The sequence below is a fragment of the Patiria miniata genome, unplaced genomic scaffold, assembly GCF_015706575.1.
Source record: "Patiria miniata isolate m_02_andy unplaced genomic scaffold, ASM1570657v1 HiC_scaffold_5, whole genome shotgun sequence".
NCBI classification, from domain to species: Eukaryota; Metazoa; Echinodermata; class Asteroidea; order Valvatida; family Asterinidae; genus Patiria; species Patiria miniata.
The window spans coordinates 36,381,019-36,404,771 of NW_024037072.1; the positions used below are offsets into that span (position 1 = coordinate 36,381,019).

The 23,753-nt window shown below is 41.2% G+C and overlaps 1 pseudogene; it reads right to left on the bottom strand.

Moving 5' to 3' along the window:
- Positions 1-3,705: 3,705 nt before the first annotated feature.
- Positions 3,706-23,437, bottom strand: LOC119741783 (annotated as a pseudogene).
- Positions 23,438-23,753: the final 316 nt, after the last annotated feature.

A 23,753-nucleotide genomic window follows, 5' to 3' on the forward strand; every position in this document is an offset into this window, starting at 1 on the left:
GCCGAAAACGATATCAACAACAGTGTGCCGACCAAGAACGAGGTCAAGACCAATCTAGTCCGGCTCAAGAACAACCGAGCCGCTAATGATATTCCACCAGAACTCCTCAAAATATGCTGCATACCGAGTCCTGTACCTACCTCTCAGAGCTTACCAGCATAATACTCACGGCAGTCTGGACCACAAAATTCTGCTGGCACACTGGACCTGCTTTGGGTTGCCTTCGTTGATGACATCTTACTGTGCTTCCAATCCATAGACGATCTACGCCGCGGCCTACTCTTCCTGGTGGAACTCCTGGATGAATACGACCGACATATCAGCGAGGCTAAAACCGAAACGGTAATCCTCAACGCCAGATACGATCCAACATTAACCAGCTACCCGGAATCCCTCCTGGTCATCCATGGAATCGCCATCAAAAACAGTCAAACATTCCGGTACCTTGGCAGCCAGCTTACACAGGATCAGCCTGCCACTGGCGACTTTGAAATTGATGTGTGCATCCAAACGGCCAAACACACATTTGGCGAGATGAAACACCTCCTCCAGAACTACCAAATAGCGCTCCACACACGCATGGTATTCTTTCGGGCATATACTCGAGCACGACTGACATACGCGTGCCAGACGTGGACGCTTACGAAAGTGCAGGAGTGTCGCCTCACCTCGACCCATACCCTGCTCTTGCGCCGATTAGCCCGCGGTGGCTTCCGTCGAGCTCCAACAGACGAAAACAGGCAATGCTACAAATATACGAGCTCTGCCAGTTCCCACCTCTTCACGAATTTGTGGTGGCACAACGCCGCAAGTTCACCGCACACCTGATACGCCAACCGAACCAGCGCCACACCAAACAGTTACTATACAATGTTGATTCCTACAAACAGCCTGGAACCGCATTGGAACGCTTCTCAGCCTGTCTAAAAAAATTGTACAATCAGAAGAAAAAAAATTGGTTAAATATGAAATTTCAAAATAAGTCATTCTTACTTGGCATAATATTAAAGAACAAAGACTGGGCTTTCCATTAGTGTTTGTTTGATCTTATTTGCTTTTGTCAATTCAGCGATATAATCAATTTAGTGCGATACACCAAAATCGGTTTTGTGCCACTTTTATGCATGGGCAGAGTTGTTTCTAGTTCTGTGCCATGCTGTCTTGAAGCTCACAAAAGATTGCAACTTGGCAAAAGAAACAAACTCGATTTTTGTGTTCCGCAGTAAACTGCAGTTATCTCTGGATTGACAAAAGCAAATGAGATGAAACAAAAAGTATTGGAAAGCCTGGTCTATTTTCTTTAATGTGATCTCAAAACGGCTTACTTATGTTGAGATTTAATATTGAAAAAAAATCGTTTTCGATTGTACCATTTTTTTGAGACAGGCTGTAGAGCAAGCTGTGGCGTCATCATCCGACCTCAACCGAGACGAGTTTATAAAGGCGGCGAGGAAACATGAATTTTGAGAGTTTTGGTGGCTCAAAAGCAAGCCTGCCTCCAATTACTACACAGCCTGTGGTTGGAGCAGAAAAATTGATTGATTGATTGACTTCGCTTATTTACCTCTTCGCCTATTTACCACTTCGCCGAATTACCACTTCGCCAAATTGGTACTTTGCCCATTTGCCACTTCCCCTGCGCGCGCCCATGCTCGCACGCACTATAAACACGAGCGCTGAGTACGTGAAGAATGGCGGAGGCCGTGAAATCTGGGGGTGTTTGGCCCTACTAAAATGGTCCTTTTCCCCTATTATCCAAGCCCTTATGTCATTAAACTTTTTTTTTTCATCCCATTGTAGACTTGACAAACGTAGCACACTTTGATTTTTCACCTGCAGCGCTTAACTGGAATTTCACAGTGTAAGTGAAATTTCATCAAGTTCTAAACACTCCGTAGACTGGCGAGTTTATCTACCCGTTAGAAAAGTTAGCAGAGAAATTTATTTCGGCGTGATTTTCCGATTTTATTTTGAAGTGCACGTGAACATTTGAAAATGCCCCCCCCAAAAAAAAAAAAAACGAACATAATTTTCTGACGAACTTGTAGTTGGGTATGGTATGTAAGTAGAGATAATAATGGTTAATCAGAATTTATCAACTTTAAAGAAATTCTTAAATGTTAAGTTGGAATTTTCCAAGATTTAGTCAAGTGCGTCACGTACTCTCAGCCAACTTTGTGCCTGATTTCCGGACGCCACCATTAAATAGTAAGCAATGAGCTAGTATAAACAACGATAAGTACTTCACTGAATGAATGAATTTAAAGTTTGACAACAAAGAATGTTGGCAACACAGATGAGGAAAGTCGGGGTAAAACGTCGAAGTGTGCCACACGACTGTGCACGTGGGAGCCTTTTTGTAGCTCAGTCACTTCGCCAAGAAGTGGTAAATAGGCGAAGTGGTGATTCGGCGAAGTGGCAAATAGGCGAAGTGGTTGTTGGCGAAGTGGAAATTCGGCGAATATTTTTTAAGAGTGCCCTTTTTTAACAAGTGCCCTTTTTTTCTGAATAAGTGCCCTTTTTAAAAGTATGTGGTGGCCTTTTTGGTGCCATCGGCCGTTGCGGGTGCCTTTTTGTTAATTTCGCGCATGTATCGCCGTTAAAAGCACCATATATTGTCCGTTAGTGTGCATAATCGTCGGTTTTGAACAGCGCCCCCATCGACAGATGGTACCAGCGACAGATGGTACCAGCCCCCCCCCCCCCCTTTGATTTTACGGAGGCCAAGTGTCCGGGGAAAACGTCTTCATTTCAGCACGGATGTGGAAGTGCCCTTTTCAAAACATTTTTAACCCCCCCCCCCCCTCAATAAAAATGCTACGCCACTGGTAAGCCAGTCTGGGAGTTGGGGGGGGGGGAGTCAGTCAGTCAGTCAGTCAGGAACAAAGATGCCTATAGGCTGGCCCCTGAGACCGGCAAAAAAAGAGTACAAATTGTCTGAAAGGTAGGCCCAATGGACACCGTGAAACTCATTTTCGAGAAAAGAGAAATTTCGAATATTTCGGACCGAGCTATCGCACTATGAAGCAAAGGCTATATGCTTTGCGCCGAGAAAGAAAGATTTTTTTCCCCACATTTTTCTCAAAGTTTATCTTCTGATTTGACATTTCGAAACGTTAGTGTTGTTACATTGTATAACCTGCTTCAGATTTATTGTGTTGTTCCTTTAATTGGCAAAACACTTTTTTTTGTAAATGGTGTCCACTACCTTTCAAGTAATTAATACACAAAATTTGCGGGGCTATTATTGTATGCAAATGTTATTAGTTAAACTGCCCTTCAGACGCAACGAAGCACTTTATAGACGTCGGGGAATCGTCATGTGAGGGAACCAGACTATAGCTGGCTTGCACCCGTTCACGGATGTGTAATCGATTGCAAACAAAATGTGACTAGCTAAATTTGGTAAATTGGGGGCAGTATTTGAAAACTCAGCTTTTTCCCAACGATGGTCGGTCGACCATCACTGAAAATTGATTTTTCTTTAAAAGAACAGCACACCAGGTGCCATGATTTTACAGGATACGTTAGACTGTCATTCACTAACAGTTCAGTAAGGTATTTCATAAAATGTGGTAGTTTTGTTTTTTGATGTTTGCAAATGTTGAATATTATCTTTAAGGATCAGCTTGGCACTCAAAGTGGGAGATGATTTCGAGCGACTTGCGTCAAGTTTTAGGGCAAAGAAAAGACCAACGAACACGATTCCATTTATGCAGGCTACGGTAAAATTCGGACATTTATTGAATTAATAACAAAGAAGTCCATTACACGGACGAGCATTCAAAGTGATAAATCTACGCAGTTTGCACACATTTCCTCCACATTCAGCATTTCATAAAATAATGTCATCGCTGGAGAAAGGACAACTGTTATTAATTTGTTCTTAATTCAGGAAGACAATGGTCAGTGGAATGCAAAACGTGATCGCGTATCGCAGGAATGTTTTAAAGCGATAACATGGATTTCGTGATTAATTTCAAAAAAGAAATTTCATCGGTTTACTGTTAACTAAACTATGGTATCTCCAAAATAAAGAAAAGAGACAATTATGTGGATCGCGCTATCTTTTTAAGGTATCAATATGGACAATTTTGGTCACAAAATCAAATCAAACACTAAACAAACAAGGTGGCTCTGTTTATATTGCTACAAATAGCACATACGAAGGTTATCTTGCTCTTTCATTTTCAATTAAAAAAAATGTAGAATTATCTATAGAAGGAAGGGAGATAGATATCTTTGTGGATATTATTGTTTTAGATGTGTCGTGGTTTTAATTGTTAAGGTGGGCTTGGTTGGATTGGGTTGGGTTGAAAACTTCTGATATATTGATATTTTGTTTCAGTTTTGCTCCTTCCTTGGCTTGCTTGTTCATTTGATTATTCAAGCAAATCTCATTAATATAAAAACACCTGTTCGATTATTAATCGCTTTAGGATTATACAAATATTGCTTTCAATCTGTCATACCTATTCTTGCCTATCTGGAAGAGACCTATGACTCAGTATATTCCATTTTATTTAATTGGCCGGTTTGAAGTACTGGTACCACCAGTTCTCGTCCTCCACCACGACAATTTCGTCCAAGTGGACAACAATTCCCTCCCCGACCCTCAGGGCGACCTTGTTGAGCTGGACCCGCTCCCCAACCCGTGACATATCAGTGGAGACCACGATGGTACCCTCCACGGGCAGAGCGCCCTCAGCACGGTCGAAGAAGTCGTTCTCGAAGGTGGTGTCTTGGCCGAAGTTGATGGCCACGAAGTAGCGCTCGCGCTCGCCCTCCATCTCTCGGATGTAGGAGACCACGTTCAGCGTGTTGTGCACGAACTTGGCTGTGGAGCCCTGGCGAAGCGAACGCTTGTCAGTTCGGAGCTTCGTGAGCGCTTTGAACATTCGCAGGATGGAGTTGGGATCGGCGTCCATTGTCTGTGAACATCAAATAAAAGTGAATAGTTTTAGGGAAGACAGAGATTCGAGTTTGTTATCTTGTTTGTGGCGTTGAGCCAAGAGTCTTGAAAGTAAATTACACCCCACTATTTTTCATCAAATCGTAAAAAGTTAATATCCGAAAGTCTAGAATTATTCATAACATACCGGTAGCCTACAGCAAGACTTGAAAGTTTTAATCTTATAGAAATATACAAAAGAATACATTGATTTTATTTAAATCCGAGATTCGAGCTGCCTGCGTTGAATATGGAGAGCTTCGATTGTATGTGAATATTATACAATGGTTGACACTTACGGCTACGTTCACTTTGGCAAACTCTTCTGCAGGTGGCATCGGTAGCCAGGTGCCGTTCTCGAACGTGGTAAACCCGGCGTAAGCTTCGGTGTTCCATTGCATTGGGGATCGCTGGCGGTCACGTGTCTTGGTCTTCCATCGTTTCTGTTGTATTAAATTGAATGAACCAAACACACAGTCTTTGGAATGAGGCGATCCTTGCTAATAACAGGCTGGATTTTTGAGGGAAGGGTGCGATGCAACAGTCGATATTGCATCGGTCTATTGAAGCAATTTAGTATCTTTACATCTGAATTATGACTATAAAAAAGCGGCAATGAAGCACTTCTCTTCGCCTGTTCACAAACCCAATCACGAGTCTGGTCACATGACCCGTTACTAATAGTTACGGGGGATGAACAATGATTAATCAAACATAAGGTTTTTTCTTACTCCGACAACGTAGAAACGTAGATTGACACATCTCCCTGACGCAAAATGCGAAAATAGGAATGCCTTTAGTGTCACAGTTCATTAAAAAAAATAACCCAACTTGTCACTGGACCTGTGGCGGACTGTTTGGATTTAGCTCTCTGTTAATATATTTGCATCTTCAGACATTTTAAGAATATTATGCTCTATTCTGGCCAAATAAAATATTTAAAAATCGCCCAAATATAACAAAAATGGATGGGATATCCGAATGATAATGCTATACAGCCTGAACATGTCATAGCATTTCAAGATCTGATGATGCTCATTTTAACTTTTCCCTTCGTTAATTTTGAAGTATACTCGTATAAATAATTTGTATAAGGCGTGCGTACGCACAAAACATGAAAGCAATATCAAGTCGATGGGATAAATAAAAATCAAGTTGAAGCCTAAATTTAATCCCGTATGTTACGAACATGACTTGGTATGGCGCTGCTGCTTTCAAACCAATTGTATTACATGTATTTCATTGTTGCCAATGGGGTGGTTGGTAACTATTCATGTATTCGTTAGTTTACCATGTCGACCAGAGCCTTTATGTCTTTGACCTCATCCTCGGTTATAGTGACGTCAGTCATGCCAAGTTCGTCTCCATAGTAACAGATCGGTGTCCCTGGCAACGTCAGAATTAACATATTAGCTGCGCCTGCAAACGTCGGAGTCAGACGACTAGCAATGCGATGTACCTCGTGACTGCCAAGCTGAACGAAACAGATGGAGTAACGATACGATAGAGTTACAAAAATTCTTCCATTCAACGGAAAACCAAACCATGAATCTTAGCCTGCATGTACAAAGCGACTTACACCTTTGAAAAGCTCTTAAAGTCATGAGCAGAAATGACAAAGCAACTCACAGCACAGAGGATGCGAGGTTCGATATCTAGATCTACGTTTTTCTCTACTTTTATGCTTTGTAGCAGTTTATCACGAGGATAATTATCTCCAAAACAATTGGAGAGATTTGAGTAAATGTTTCTTCAAGTTTGTGTATTTCTTGGGCAAGTGCATGGTTTTAAAGGACGAGTGGTCTTTTGTATATCTTTATGACATTCGTCTCGATGTGGGATCATCATTCCATCAACATTTACATCAGTTAATTCTGCTAAAGTCACTGATCAAACCCAATGCCTTTCTACTCACTAAAAAGCATATTATACAAATAATGAATGCTCATGAGTGCAATAGTAGAAATAATTTCATGAGGTGACAGATGGAATGTTTCATTCCATGAGGCGAAGCCGACTTGAATGGAACATTCCATCTGTCGCCGAATGAATTTATTCGTTCCATTGCAGAAGGTGAAACATTCGTTACTCGCTTTAGAAAATGCCTGAACAAATACTCATCATCTGATTGGTAACTTGTAAACTGCTACTCGAAGTTCTGTTAACTGTGGAATGGAACTTCTTGGCGTTGGGACCACTGTTGGGGCGAATAATTCAAGGACACCAATCAGATAGGGATTTACTCCGATGTTGTATAATGAACAATTTACCATGAACGACGGCCATTTTCCTGCAGGCAGGTTGTCCATCCATTCTTTGACCATATTATAGACTTCCATGCCCGTCGTGTAGCCCGTGCCAACGGTCGTGGTCGACCAGCCACCGTTGACATCACCCAGGCCATAGAGGTTAAAGTTCATCGGGAGGTCGACTTCCGGTTTGCCTCCGTCCCATAGTAGGTCCTTGCGTAGGACGCGTTCGAGTCAGAGTCGCTCAACATTACTCTGTCCAGACAAAATTGTGACAAAATTATTTTATAGACAAACTTCAGCAGGTATAATATTAAGGGGCCTCATAAATGTGTGCATGCATGACCTTTAAGAGTAACTGCCTCAATGACTATGCCGGGTAAGGTATGCAAGCCCTTACGTCATTCATGAATAAGCACAATAAGGTATGCCAAATGACTTACAAGTTTCAAAAAATTGGCGAAATCCGACATCACAGCAAATTAATTATTACATGAGTAAAACGTTAAAAGGTAACATCAATTCATATACAATGGACATTTGGAATGAAAACAATGGCAAGACAGGAGCTGATTTCAAGAAACGCTATATAGGCCTACGCATCTTAAGAGTTGCTACATTCTTAAAATCAATATCCCAAAACTTAAGAGACCTACAATGATCTTCAATTACTTCCTCGGTATCGTGCATGGTTTGACTCACCTTAACCCAATATTGGTGTATGGAGCATGAAATGGCAAGGTCTACATGCTTGAATATTAATATTACCTGTAAGTGCCGGCAGTTGAGAACTGATCGAAGATTCCCGTTCGCCATTTCTTCAACAGGCCATGTTGAAGTCCGTCGAATTCGGATGACTTGTCATGCAGTAGGCTCTCGTATTGCACCTGGAACACGAACCAATTATAGATTTGGCGTAAGTGTCATTTTCTTAGACTTGTGAAGACTAAAGGCTGGTTCGCTCTCGGCGCAAAAGAGAATGCGAATCGAATGCGAAAGTATGACGTCATGATGGCAATAACTGAACACATTCAAACTCCGACAAATTTCACCGCGGATGTTCTGTGACGTTAAATTCGCGTCGAACTTAAAAAGTTCCGGTAATAAAGCATTGATCTTAAGACAAACCGAGCTTCGGGTTTTTTTGGTGGGGGGGGGGGGTTAAAATCATTCCAAATATGTTGCTGCAAGAATTTTCACAATTTATTAAAAGACTGATGTTGTCGGCGACCATTTTTGTAGATTGTCTGCAATAACTGCAGTAGCCGTAACTGTTTGCCGAGTGTTTGCAAATGCTCGTCATTATAAGGCTCCAATTTGAGTCGAGTATAAAAAACAAATTCCTGGTTCAGATTAACCAAAAATCTGAATCCAAATTTGCTCAGTCCTTTTCTGGGTCAAAAATGACACTTTCCTGGGTCAAAAATGACCTAGACAAATGCTAAATGTGACCCGCATAGGGGTCATGTTTGACCCAGAAAAGGACTGAGCACATTTGGATTCAGATTCTGGATCAATCTGCGCCAGTAGTTTTTTTTAAAGCGTATTGTTGTCTTGGTCTATCCAAGTTTGTTCAAACACATCCAAGCAAGTCGGGTTGGCGAAGTGACATTTGCCTTTCCTTTCACTTCTGTGACCTGGGTACGAATCCCACCCACACTTTTAACGGTCCCGGGTCATATTCGAATCGGAATCCAGGTCATATTTAGCCCGACAGTCCTCAGGAACAAAATGACAATGCCCTGTGTCAAAATGACAGTTTGGACAATGTGACAATTGGGTTCGAATGACCCGGAACAGTGACTCGGAGTAGTAACATTTTGACCTGGAAATGTGACTGTCAGGTCAAATTCGTCCCTGCCTGATTCGTCTGATGTCCGTGGAATATACTCGAGGCGTTTTTCTCCCACCTCCGAAACTGAACATTGTTTTCGTCATCCTCTGGGATTGTTCAGGGTTCAAAATAACATTACATGTGCAGTGCACTTTTAAAGAATTCCTCGAAGTAACTGCATCATGGGTACGTACAGGATCACCGAGGCCGTCGCCAACATAACCCGGTGTGGGAGTGTCATCCGTGAAAGCATCCGTCTCAAACATGTACTTGACTCCGGTGATGCTGAAACCATCCACTCCATTGATGAACCACTTCTCCAGCACCGTCTAAATGATCAGTATCATTACAAGTTAACATTGCAAACTGGGAAATGATGCAATTATTACAAGAAACGTCAGCGGCTAGGAACAAGTCGGCAGCAAAAATCACCATTTTGCGTGGTAGCTATTATCGGGTTAGCCCATAAATGTGGCCAATTTACTGGACTACCTCCGTAAACATAGGCCACACTTCCACATGTACAAAAACGTGTCGAACTTTGTCAAATTTTGATTTTCACATTTAGGCTTAGTTTGTAGGGTCTTTTCGCTTTAGAAGCATACTCACCATCTTTATAGGCTAATCAGAAAGTGCTGCCTTTTTCAGATGTCTATTTTCGTGAAATTTCCAGATTCATTTGCACACGTTTTCGTATCAAAATTTCAACATGAAATTTCACAAAAATTAGACATCTGAAAAAGGCAGCACTTTCTGATTAGCCTATAAAGAAGGTGAGTATGCTTCTAAAGCAAAAAAGACCCTACAAACTAAGCCTAAATGTGAAAATCAAAATTTGACAAAGTTCCACACGTTTTTGTACATGTGGAAGTGTGGCCTATGTTTACGGAGATAGTCCAGTAAATTGGCCACATTTATGGGGCTATTATCGGGTATATTATTATATCGGCATATGGTAACATTCGGTACCCCCCCCCCCCCCCCCCCCCCCGCTCCTGGTATTAACTTTGTCTTTATCACACACGCGCATATAATTCGTAACGACCCTCATGTTTTCTGGATTCTATACAGGGCGAGTCAAAAAAAGCGACACATCCTAATCTCGGGACCATTTTTTTTTAGTGAACTTCTGCATGTAGCACTTTTAAAATCTAGGATATGAAAGCCTAATGGACCTTATTCTTGAGGTAGCCATTTTTGTTGTGTTCCCTGAATGTATTTCATAAATGGTTAACTGTTGAATGGGATGGCGCCAGACTATTTATGCAGCCTATTTTTACTTTATTTTTTTTAATCTGGCTTAATTTAGGGAATTTTGAATCTGGCTTAACATTAGGGAATGTTTGATTACAAATTTCAAATTATTCATTTAAACACAACCAGAGTTTTACAGTTCTGTCTTTGGATCACAAAAACATGTGTGTTCTTACAGCAAAACAGTTTACAGTCATACCTATGTGGTCTGTTTTCGTTTTGCTGAAAGAACACACTTTTTTGTGATCCGTGGACAGAACTGTAAAACAGTGGTTGAGTTTAAAATTTCGTAACTTGAAAAGTACATGAGTGATTTGAATGATTCTTGTACTCAAAGAAGGCTTATGAATTGGACCTTCATATCTTAGATTTGGAAAGTGCTACATGCAAAACCTCACTACAAAAATGGTCCAGACATTTGGGTTTCGGGTTTTTTTTCTCACCCTGTACTGTACAAAGGCCTGTACATCATTCATATAAACCATTCATATACAGTATAACCTTTGCAGGAGGGTCCCAGTCTATTCCCTGGCCCAAAAGTCTGAGGTACATCCACTTTCCCCTTCATTTTGCGTCCAATCGCGTCCATGTTTTTAGGGAAAAGGTCTTCCTATACCTCTAAGTAGTCTGTGACGGCGACTTTCCGCAGGTTGAAATCTCGCTGATACTCGGAGAATTGGTGGAGAGAGTGCATCGCCCGCTTCGTGCCCAGCTCCCAAGCTTTACCGCTATACACGCTCACCTGTAGGTAAAATTTAGGTTTGGAATTTAATTTTGGTTTTTTTAGTAAGGTACGAAAGGTAATAATCCCTTTAGTTTAGTTTAGTATAACTTGCAATGATTTGCATTGCCAACTATACATGCACGTGACATAAAAAATCAGTACTTCTTCAAAACCATAAACGGTTGTCTTGCCCACCATAACGTGAAACTTTGTTTTAATACGAAGCCAACTAAAACAGTCGGATTTCATTCAATTCAGCAAAATTGCAGATGGACACTGTTTAGGCCGCCCCCCCCCCCCCCCAAACAAACAAAAACACAAGGAAACACTTTTCTTGACTTCACATTTTTCAAATCTACTATTAGAGTCAACAACATGTATTTGAATACATACTTTTTTTAACAGGGCGAAAAATTATGTACGTTGCAAATTTGCAAGACTGGTTTAAACGAATATATTACGAAGTACATGCCTACCACTAACAGTCCCCTAGACGCTTTAAAGGGCAAATGATCTTTCGAAAACTTTCAGCAAAATAATAATCATTTTACGGTGTCTGTACACAACAGAGTACAAGACTAGTCATTGTGCAGCAGTTCAAACTTTATAATGAAATTTAAGGAACAGCGGAATATAAACTTGCCCAGTTGTTGGTGTCTTCATCAGCCCAGGTGTACCAGTTGAGGAAAGTCTCATCGCTCGCAGCACTCTTCTTGAAGAACTCATGCTCGACGCTGGAGTGGTTGGGGATGAAGTCTAAGATCACCTTGATGCCTGAATCAAGCAGCAATAACAACAATGGAATCGATCATTCGATTTGAAACGAACATGTGAGACTTGAATCAAAACTACAATAGCACTCCGGATCCAACGGCTCGATTTTCGAGGAACCGAAATGTGTGCCCTGAAATTCCTTTGCAAAATATTTACTCGAAAACCAAAAATTTCCAGGCATTTTGTGTGCACGTTTATATGTTTCTTTTTATGAGCTATCCAATTATTTCCAATAGTGGTATTGACGCATTTTAGAAACCCCTCCAAAAAAAAAACCGACAACAACCCAACAAACAGATTACAGACGAACGGCTCCTAATGCCGACCTGCAATACCTTTTGCTCGAACACAAAACACGATATACACATGTAAAGCTGCCTAGATATTTTGCATGAACAACTCGTGAACTTATACCTTCTCCGCCTGATAGTATATAGCGGTGATAGCGATGTTGTAAAACAGACAAAAGACACTACATGTATTTAAAAACAAACGCACTGACAAACAAACAAACCTCTATCGTGCAGGCTAGTCAGCAGGTTGTCAAAATCTTCCTGCGTGCCGAAGATAGGGTCTACCTTCTCGAAGTCGGTGACGTCATAACCAAAGTCCTTCTGTGGCGACTGGTAGATGGAGTTCAGCAGAACAGCACCGACGCCTAGGCTGCTGAGGTAGTCCACATTTTCAATGATGCCTGCAACAAAAGATGATTTGATTTGTATGCAATAGAGGACAGTTACCGGTATTGGTCCAAGTTTCTCTGTAGGTCCACAGTTGGAAATCGTGTGCAAAACTGATGGGGTTCTCCCCCCCCCCCCCCCCCCCTCCCAAAGTTTGATAAGGCCAAAAAAAAAAAATTCGGTCTCTGGTCAGACCAAAGTTCCGGAATTGACGCGGCCACGCGGCTTTTTTTTTTTTTTTTTGCTTTGTTTCCTTCAAGCTTGGATTGTACAGACAAGGTGGGTGCTATTTTGCTTTTTTGGTGTCCTCATGTACATTGGTGTCCTCCATAATTTGCCTTGGTGCTTTCGATCATTTGCCTTGGTGCAATTTCCCATTCCTTGGTGCTCTTTGGTAAAAAAAAAATTGAGGAGGTGCGGAAATAGAGGGCGCTGTTGGAGCTACCGCGGAACATTTTGGAAAAAAAAAAAGATCGACGCGCATGATTAAAATCGACACGCGCGCTGACCAGAGACCGACTTATTATTTTTTTTTGGCCTAAGATGACAATAGCAAATCCAAGACTGAAGGTATACCATAGAGCTAAATTACACACTAGTTTGTCACTTGTGTCTTTTTTGAATAAAAAATGAAATTGGCTATGCATATGCACAAGCATCTTTGGAGTCTGGAATGCCGATTTTGAAAGGGAGTGTACGTGTTAATGCCTATGTTGATGACAGTGTTGGAAGACCCGTGCTCTTCAAAAAATATGTTTTCTCTCCCAACGACTTTTCAATTTGTTTTGTTTTGTTTTTACGAGAAACAAATACCCTGCAACCCTCTGAAAAAGGAATTTCATTCTGCGCACAAACGATTACGCCCTGCCTGCATGCGAGAGCCTAACTACAGAGTGAGTAAAAAAAAACCCGAAACCCTAATGTCGGGACCATTGTTTTAGTGAAAAAATAATTCAACAACTAAACGTCGCTGGTTTTTTGGGTCGTTCGATGTCTCATTAGAAAAAAAATAACTTTTGTATTTCTTTGAATTAGCAAATTGAATAAAACAAATATATTTTTCGAGGAGAAACTCAAAAATAGCACCTGGAACGCATCTAGCTTGCGACAAACAGCATTCGCTTCTCTTCTGTTTTTGTTTTTAACAAGGCATCAAATAAGAACTTGTGATTTTTTTCTCTGTTTTTTTTCCAGAAAGGGCTGAAGCCCTGGCCCTAACCAGTACCCACTTGTGGAACTGCAATGCAAATGCCGTTACTAGCGATTATCCTCTAAAACTTTTTACTTCAAAACAATGTATCGGCCTATACTATTGATATACTTTGTCGAAAAAGAACCAGGAGTAATAGTGGTGACAAAAATGTTCGTGCAACTTAAAACTGAAAGAACACAAAGCTCGCGCCTGTTTGAATAGATGGGTCACATTTCACAAGAGACGGTCCAAGAACGATTCAACAAAATCTTAATAACACCCGTACGTAACAGACACTCAAAACGTAACAGTAAAAAACCAAAACCAACAAGAGCTCTATGAGCAACTTGATCAGTTTTCAATTTGAAACGCTTGGGCGGTTGTATATTGAACTGCTGAACTTTGGATACAGTTTCAGTGTTTGTCAATCGAAAGGGACGGTTTTTTCTTTCGTCTTTCGTGTCTTGAATACAAAACACGAAATCTCTGTTCACACTGCCACTGTAGTCTATTCCTAATAAGGATCCTTGGAATAACTTGGCTTTTCGTTTAGAAGCATAGACAGGACGAAAACAAAATGGTCATGGTGTGTTTTTGTTGTTGAAGAAATTCAATAAAATGAGAGGTCACAAAACGAAAAAATATCTCAAACATCTTGAGTACCAAGAAGGTATTTTGAATTAGAAATGATTGGTGACTGCTCTATGTTCCGACACCCCTATGTTCCGACACCACTATATTCCGACAGCTCAACCTATAATCCGACAACTCAACCTATGTTCCGACACCCCTATGTTCCGACACCCCTATATTCTGACAGCTCAACCTATATTCCGACAACTCAACCTATGTTCCGACACCCCTATGTTCTGACACCCCTATGTTCCGATACCCCTATGTTCCGACACCCCTATGTTCCGATACCCCTATGTTCCGACACCCCTATGTTCCGACAACCAGCACATTAAATTGTGTTACTCCCGGTGAGGGTTATAGGGTCAAGGTCATGGTTAGGGTTATTAGGGTTAGGGTTAGGGATAGGGATAGGGATAGGGATAGGGATAAGAATATGTGCAGTCGGAGCATAGGGGTGTCGGAACAAAGAGGTGTCGGAACATAGGTTGAGTAGTCGGAACATAGGGATGTCGAAACATAGGGGTGTCGGAACATAGGTGTATCGGAACATAGGGATGTCGAAACATAGGGGTGTCGGAACATAGGGATGTCGAAACATAGGTTGAATTGTTGGAACGTAGGGGTGTCGGAACATAGGGGTGTCGGAACATAGAGGTGTAACCGAAATGACTTACCATACTCATAATCGCATGCACATATATCACTTTAATTAGAATAATCATGTGTGACTATTTGGACAGAGAAGACAGACAATCACTGCTATAGCTTGCAAAAACCAGGCCTATTGCATTTATCAAACCTGAAGTCTAGCTGCATCTCAATTACATTAATTTAGTCCCTCGCAAATCTGAAAAAAAAAATGTAGACCTGTGTATAAGGAACAAAAACCGTGACACGGGGAATTATCGAGTTTGCTTATAGGTTTTCAATCTCTGCCTGATTCCACTGACTTTCACTAACACATCATGCCGGAATTTTTCATCCATCTGAAGATTTTTTTTTCTTCATCGTCTTCTCCCTAATACACAGTACATACCTGTGCACATCCAAGGAACTCTTGGTTTTGACACCAATTAAAACAATGAAAAGAATGCAAGTGTGAAAGAAATACGGAGCAGTGTTGTAGTCGAGTCCTTAAATGTCCTCCAGTCTCACTTCGTCACAAACCATTCAAATGAACTGTGACAAAAGCATTTCTCAGTGACTGTTCGTCTCATGATCTGGATCTGGTTCTGGATTTTATGACTGCTCTTGTGATGGACTTGTGATGGACTTGTGACCTAACTCGTGACGGACACGACCACCACACCGATGCAAAGAAACCTCACTCACCCTTGAGATCACCGATACCGTCGCCGTCAGAATCCTTGAATGACCGGGGGTAGATCTGGTAGATGACGCTAGTCTGCCACCACGGAAGACACCTCGGAGTGACCACGATGATGTAGATGGACATGCCGAGCATGGCGCACCAGCCAGCCAGGAGTATCAGGAGTAGGAACCATCGAGCTGCCTTCCAGGAGACGCCCTTGGAGTAACGGAGCAGCTCCTCCTTACCCATGCCTGTTGAAACAGAAATAAAATTCAGGGGGAAAACATTTTACTTTCTCAACTTTCATTTTGGACTCTAGCTTAATTATCTTTGATTGTAGGCCAAGGGCGGATCCAGGGGGGGGGCCAAAGGGGGCCATGCCCCCCCCCCCAAAAAAAAAAAACCCGAAACCAATTTGTTTTGTTTTTTATGTGACATCGCAATAAAGGCAGGCAATGAGTACACCACCATCTTTTCCTCAAAAAACATTGGTTAAAGTGGTCAGAAATTGCCTCAGATCGCACCACAGAGCATCTAGAATCCAAAATTTGTTTGACCCACTTTTTGGGGGGACCAAAATTTTTTTGGCCCCCCCCAAAAAAAATTCTGTTCTGGATCCGCCCTTGTTGTAGGCACGTCAGGTTTTGAGAGGGAAAAAATAGGAATTGTTCTGCAAAAGAAGCCCATTTATTGTTCGTAAAAATGTTTTGGAAAGTTGGAGACGGGGGCAGGCCAGTTCTCGTTATGAAAAAGATGACTCTTTCATTTAACAAAAAAAAAAGCATAAAACCACAGGCAAAGTTTCAGAATCCCCCCCCCCCCCCCAGCCTCCCCGTTGGATCCAATATTTATCAAGAGCACTGGGTTTCCAAAATTGAGATGCTAGTCATGAATACCGGGAAACCTATAATCTACCGATATGTGCCCTCTATTATACAGTATTTGAAGCAACAGTTCTTTGTATTGTAGTGAAATGGCTAAGGCCAAAAAAAAAAAGTCTCCGGTTTCTGGTATGGAGCTTGCCCCAAAAGTGGTGCGGCGACGCGGCTTTTTTTTTTTTTTTTACCTGATTTTTTTGCTTCAAATGTCGGCTGATGACTGCAAATGGTGCCCGACTGAACTTAGTACAAATAGGCCTATATGGGATTTGGAGTCCAGAGAGGCCACATAAAGCTTATTCTCGACCATAACCCCGCCTAAAATTGTGCAGCAACAGAATTCCAGTCAAACCAGTGAGTTTGGCGGTTTTGAGACATCATCTTTCATTGACATTTTTTTTTTCCATTTTGCCGACGCGCATGGCTACGGCGACGCGCGCGCATACCAGAAACCGGAGACTTTTTTTTTTGGCCTAAAAGGTTACACTTTTTTTAAATGTCAGATCAGTTGACATCGCTATACGGACATCGGCTGCATAATGCCCATGTAATTGGTTTCTCTTGCATGACGGTCGACTCAAATGCTACAAATGAAGCTGCAGACATCTGTTAAACGGAAATTTTACCTCTAGTGTATAAAGTGTGACATTTTTCCTTTAAAAAAAACTAAAGTTAAGGTTCGGAATTGCAATCAGAAATCAGAAGATTAAACCAAATAATAACATGCAGAAAATGCACTTTCGCATTGTACGTTGTGTGTGGTAAGATTGCAATACCTCTGATTCTTCTCAAAACCATTTTTGGTTTTACAGAAATCGTCACTTCACATGGCATCCGCAAAACTCCCCCAAAACGAAACATTTTCAAACTTTTACAAATACTAGTTTCGATGTGCATTGACAGAGCTTTTTATTTTATGTATGCGTTGCTTTTGCCTCCTTAAAAAAAGAGGGAAAGAATTTCACAATGGAGGGTTGGCTAAAAACGTTCACCTTACATGGTTTTAGAGGACCTTTTCAATAATGCATTAACGCAGATTAAGAATTTCTTGTCTGTTGTGTCGCTAAAAGGTCGTGGTGGAGGACCAGGAGGATTTTTTGGGGGTGGGGCGGATAACCCCGTCATCTTACTTCATTACCCCATTCGCTTTGAATTTCCCATCACTTCAAACAGGTTCAAAAATTGCATGAACAGGCCCAAACACCTAACCATTATTTGGGCGTTCACCAATATACCTTTGAAATCCCTGTTATAAGTCGCATTTATACTCAGTATTTACACAACCAGATAAAGAAGCAACTCAATTTGTTTTCCTTCTGGACTTTGTCCTCAATAGCTGACTTGACAAAAAATTATATAGGGCTACACGCCCATGAGATAAGCCTTTTTGGGCAAATACATGATATATCTATGATAATTCGTCACAATAATGCTTGATAAAAAAGGCCATATGGTACGAGTTTGCACCGGTGTCATGTGAAATTTGGACGCCTATGAAATCTGGTCTCTTTTCCTTACATGGACTCTAACCCGTCATGTGACCCGTCACCGTCCTAGTTATCTTCTGTTAGGCATGCGCAATACAACCAATGGGTTCGTATTTCATGGAGTCCAAATTTAAAACTACATGCACAGTGTGTACCCACCCAGCTAGGCATCAGGGGTGCACCAAGCAAATAAATTCACATTGAGACTGGTCAGTGATAAATGCCTATACTTCAAAATTATTTTTAAAAACTCAAAACTCTCACAGGAGTTCAGGCTACACTGGTATAATTTTTGTGGGTTGACTGTTGAATTTTTGAGATATGCTCACCCAAAGAAGACCACCCCTAAAACGAAATATATTTTCCAAACTGGAAAAGTATAGAGCCATTTTGAAAAAGGGATCCCTCCATAACATGGCTAAATAGTGCCAGTTTCGGACCCAATTGCATCCAAACTGCTCAGAATTTGAAGCCCCAAGTCCAGACCAGAGGTGCAGTGCCATATGTACTTGGTATATACTTGGTGGTTACCCTCTTCAGAACTCCTCTAGGAAGTCTAACTAAGAGGCTATTATATGTCTTCAACCCCCAAATCCATAGCTCTCAAAATTCTCCATTATAGAATAATTTGAATGCAAAACTTTTATTCATGAGCTCGGCGGACGAATTTTGGCCAATTTAATGGGGTGTACCCTCATGTATTTTGTTTTTCGTTCCTTAGTGCCGGTCACTGTTAACGGCTAAAGAAGTGCACACAAAATGTTAACAAGTCCTATAAGGGCACAAGGATCATTTATTTTTCGTGCATTTTGTTCGTTTCCAATCATAAAGTCACACAATATCAAAAAAACATGTTCAAAACCTAACCTATTGAAGTTTCAGCGCATACACTTTTCGATAAAACAGTGAAAAAAGCATGTACACCCTTTTGATCACGAAACACAATTCCGTCCAAAGTACTCTGTATTTCCAAAAATCAGTCAATTAATTAACTTATCGTTGGAAATCACATACATTTCTTGATTTAGTTGATTTCTTCTAAATGACAGCAAGCCAGATGGAATAATCACGGGGTGTTTAGTACTAATACGATCTGTAATTAAAAGTTGTATCATCCTATAATTCTAGTACCACCAATGTTGAAATCTTGTGACTCAAGTTTAACCGAACCACAAAGATAAAGATGAGCCGTTTCTCGACACTCCGTTTGATTTGTTATCGGATTAATGAGTCTAATATGGCGCTAATCCCAGGCCTCCCCTTACCTGTCCACGGTGGCACCGTGTGTTCTTGGGGAAGATACTCGATTTCTATCATGATGCGATCTTGAAGATGCTACTCGGAAGATACTGTCTCAAAAAAGATACATGTACTACTTCTTCTTATCCTCAAATCATGCATAGCATCCGACGGAGACACAGTCAAGAGAGCAAGTGATGCGGACAGTGTGCGTACGTGCTTGCTCTCTTCTTGGCTACTGTGTTTTCTCTTCCTACTCTTCGTTTCTTCCCATCCTCCTCTTCCTACTTCATACTTTCCCTGCAGGTCAGAATACTAATCAACGCAGGAATCGATCCAAAGACGCAGCGGCTTCACCTCGTCTGGAACACGCCGCGTTTGGTCAAACCGTCCCCCAAAAGAATCTACCCCTGCGCGAGTGAACGTAGGGCCTCCTGATGGATGACACATGTTGTTTTGGCGGAAAGCGGCCCATCGCACCCGCAGCTAGCTAGCCGTATGCCTACCGGTCGCTCACCCGCGTCTTTCGAGCCTCGAGGGGCTCTGGGAATCGATGCCAGATCGCTCAGTTTCCGAATAATTATCTGGCGGTGACGACAACGACCGAAATACATGGATTTATGTATTAATTTATTTAGAACACCCTCCCCAGCACGAGTGATAATTTCAAAGAAACTTGTATAAAGCCGTTTGGTGAAAATCATAAGGCAAGACGATATTTTATAATGCTATTATATTCGTATTGTTATATTGACGAAAGTGAAAACTCGACACCCTTCAAGATATTTTTCTTCCTTGGCCCAGTTTTCAAATCATATTTTTGGTGCTGATTCCGCCAAAAAACAATTGTTCGCCCTTGTGTTTTAGCCGTAAAGTCAAAATTAAGTACCAACCATTTATCTTTCATTCCTTAACATGACATTTGAGTCCTCTCTGCATTACAATAACACTAAGTATATGAACATTTTCATTTACTAATCACATTCACCTTTGTTATAAAATGGGGATTGTTCTGAAAATACCCGGCAAACTGCACGTTACGATATATCGTAACGTGCAGTTTGCCGGGTATTTTCAGAACAATCCCCGTTTTATAACAAAGGTGAATGTGATTAGTAAATGAAAATGTTACGAATGGAGTTCATACTAGCATCAGACGAATCAAGAAGTCTCCCGACCCTGCATATTTCATGAAATGTCCAGCATATTTTGACACATGATGGTATGTCGTCAAGAGGAAAATGTACAGTGAGAAGTACGTTGTCTCCTCCTTCTGATGACGTCAGACAACGGCGTACGTGTGATGATCGAATTTTATTTAAAGGCACATGGGATCATTTTGCACTTTCATTTCTCACGTAACGTACCGAATTATGATCAAAAGCTGGGATGAAATATCGAATTGCATGGCACTAAACACCCCGTGACATTATGCCGTCTGCTTTGCTGTCATTAAGAAGAAATCAAGATTTTAGGTAATTTCCAACGATCAGCCAATTGAATGAATTGTGGAAAGAAAGACTGCTATAGACGAAATCGTGTTTTTGGTGATATACAAAAGGTTGTGCACGGTTTGTCTGTTTTTTTACTGTTTTCTCGAAAGTGTGATATCCACCGACTGAGCTGACACTTCAACATTTTAGGTTTTGAGCATTCTGTTTAGGATTTGGAGTGGTGTTATTATTTGAAACGAACACAGTGCACAAGAAGCAAATGTCTTTAACTCACTGCCGGGATTATACGAGCACCGACCGTTTTGAATCATTATTCGCTGATGTGACTTAGGTTACTTATATGGCCGCCTTCCAATGACTGCTGTTGTACTTTTGTCATGGTTATACATTGCACAGATCGCTACTTTCCGAAACTGAACAACATGACCGAATTTCTCCAACCAAATTTGGTGCATCGTGAGTCAAACACCGAGGTAGGTACCGTAGGGTGTGCTCAGTTTAGACCGCTGTCATTTTCAAAGAAAGTATATTTTGTCGAATAAATCAATTTATTGGGCTGCCTAATGTCTATACGAAATTGCTCGGGAAAACACAAAATCGTAACGATCGATTACTTCCTTTCAACTGCAATGATGGAGAGCTAGGAGGCATTTCTCCACAGTTGTCTAGAGTGAAATACTCGATCTAAAAAAAAATTAAAAAAAAAAAAAATCTCAGTAGGCCTTAAATATTTTGGAGGCCCCTTCATTCGTTGTTATACAAAACTGGAAAAGCAAATCTAGGTCAAGCTTGAAATTTGTCAGAAAGCTTTGTAAACTGTTCTCCATTGGGCTCCGGAGAAACAGTTTTATTTTCGAAAAAGGTCAAGGAGACCAACATCATAATTTTTGTTGGATAGATTCATGCAGACACGATCATTGAATTCGTGGTCTTATGCGTTTCTTTACAAAATAACAACACGGGTCGAGGCCGCGACCGTACATGTTAGCTGGTGGCTTATTGAAAATCTTTGAAACGAGCCCAGACAGTTTTGTTTAGACACGTTAAAATGTAGGTTGGCGTCAACGTACAATTCAAACTTCAAGTTGATTTCTCCCTCAATAAATAAGTTATAACAATTGAAGTTGTATTTTTTTCAAATATTGTGGCAGATTTAAGTGTTTATTGATAACCGTGCCCGCGCATAGTTGATTTGTAAATCCAACGTTTCCAAGAGGAATTAAAAACGTTGAAAAACGGAAATTTATTGCAAGCTTTCCAAAATTAGCATCCCATCTTTTAAACCGGCTAGCCACTAAATTTACACCACTGTGCACCGTGCCTTAAAATAAGCTACTTATAGGAGCTTCAGGCAGAACCCCGCAGATCGATTCTTGATTTCAAGTTTCCCTGCCTGTAGCCTGCCGGCCGACCGGTGTACCAATTCACCGAGAAACGAAGCTGCTTGACGTGATATCTGAGGCCTGGCTCCCCGTTACCAACCGGCGCCACATGCCGCTGGGTTCGTTTCCTGTGAATACCGACAACTACGAAAACAAGCCGCTGAGATTTTCTCTTGCTGCTCAAAGCTCGTTTTTTCCCTTTTCAGATCGATAGGTGTGTTACTTGTTTCCTTTGCCATAACGCCAAAGTCTTCTGGCTTCGTTTTATCGCTGAAGCAGCATATGCACCATCTGTTTTAATAGCATAGGTCCTTTACAGTCAAGATACCCTGAACACGCATCTGAGAGGCTTATATGACAATGCCTGGTGAGTGGTTGCATAATAAACACGCATCTTTTGCAGATCCTTGCACGGTGCGCCCTCCTGAAGACAGGTTTTGTCACCTAAATTAATTGAAAACAAAGACCTGTCCGGCCTCGGATGTGACGTCAACTGCAAAGGGCCTATTGAGCTAATTCACGACTAGACATTTTTTTGGTTCTTATTGGTTCTAAAGACAAGTGGGATCGATTGCCTTAAAAGTTTTGTCAAACGGTGGGAAATAACGGGCAACTTGGAATTTACAATACATTTTCGTCGTTGAATGTGAATGGCGTTCACCTCTTATAAGCCTCCTCATCCTGAAAAAAAATCTACTGCTTCAAACAAAGGCAATCACCAAATAGCTGTAAAATACGATCATGAATGAAACAACAGGAACTGTTTTGGGGAATCCCCCTTTGAAATAAGTCTTTATGAAGTTGACTTTTTGGGTTATAACCAAACGACCACAACTGTCTTCTGGTTTTACTCTGGTATTGTTCATTTCATGGTATAGGCCTAGATATGTTACTGATTTCATCTGATTTTATATATGCTTAACAAAAAGTAAAACATTAATAAATAAATACAATTCATTTGGGAAATTGCAATATTTAGGCAGTCTTTAGCTTTACTGATTATTTCACTTTACCTGCATAAGGTCCATCATGTATGACTGGTTCCAGTTCCATGGCCTTCTTACTGAACCCGATGGAGTCAGGCTCCGATCCATCTATCGATCTCTTCTCCATTCTTACATCCTCGTAGTCATTCTGCTGCAAGTCCTTCGACTTTCCTGCCTCCTCCAACTCAATATCGTCTTCGAATCCCTTGTTCACCGACATTTTTGCCCCTCTCAAGTTCGGAACTGAAGAAACTTTTCTAAAGCCCTAAATTCACTCCTAAACAAACCCAGGTAAACGGTTTTTTGGGCTGCAGTGTGTTAAAGTGAATTGTTCGTCTGTGGCGTGGTATCACTATAATGCTTACCGCACCACAACTGAACTTTGGACGCCTCTTTTTGTGTGTGTGTTTTTTTTTAAACACACACATACAGTGCTAGGTATTGTTAATCCAGTTGCTGATGCAATTCCAATATTTATCGAGCATTGGTTGAAAATTAACCCAGCCGGCGAGGCCTCTGTTATTTACACTTCAGGTTTTTTCCCTTGGTACTCTAGTTACGCACACAAAGCATTGTTCGCCGGCAAGTGTGGCTGTTTGAATATGCCAGCACGCCCCAGTGAACAATCGGCGATATATCTTTGACGGTCAGCTTATTACACAAAAGATCGGCATCTGTGTTTATGCAGGAAAAATCATACGGCACTTGACTTATATACTCG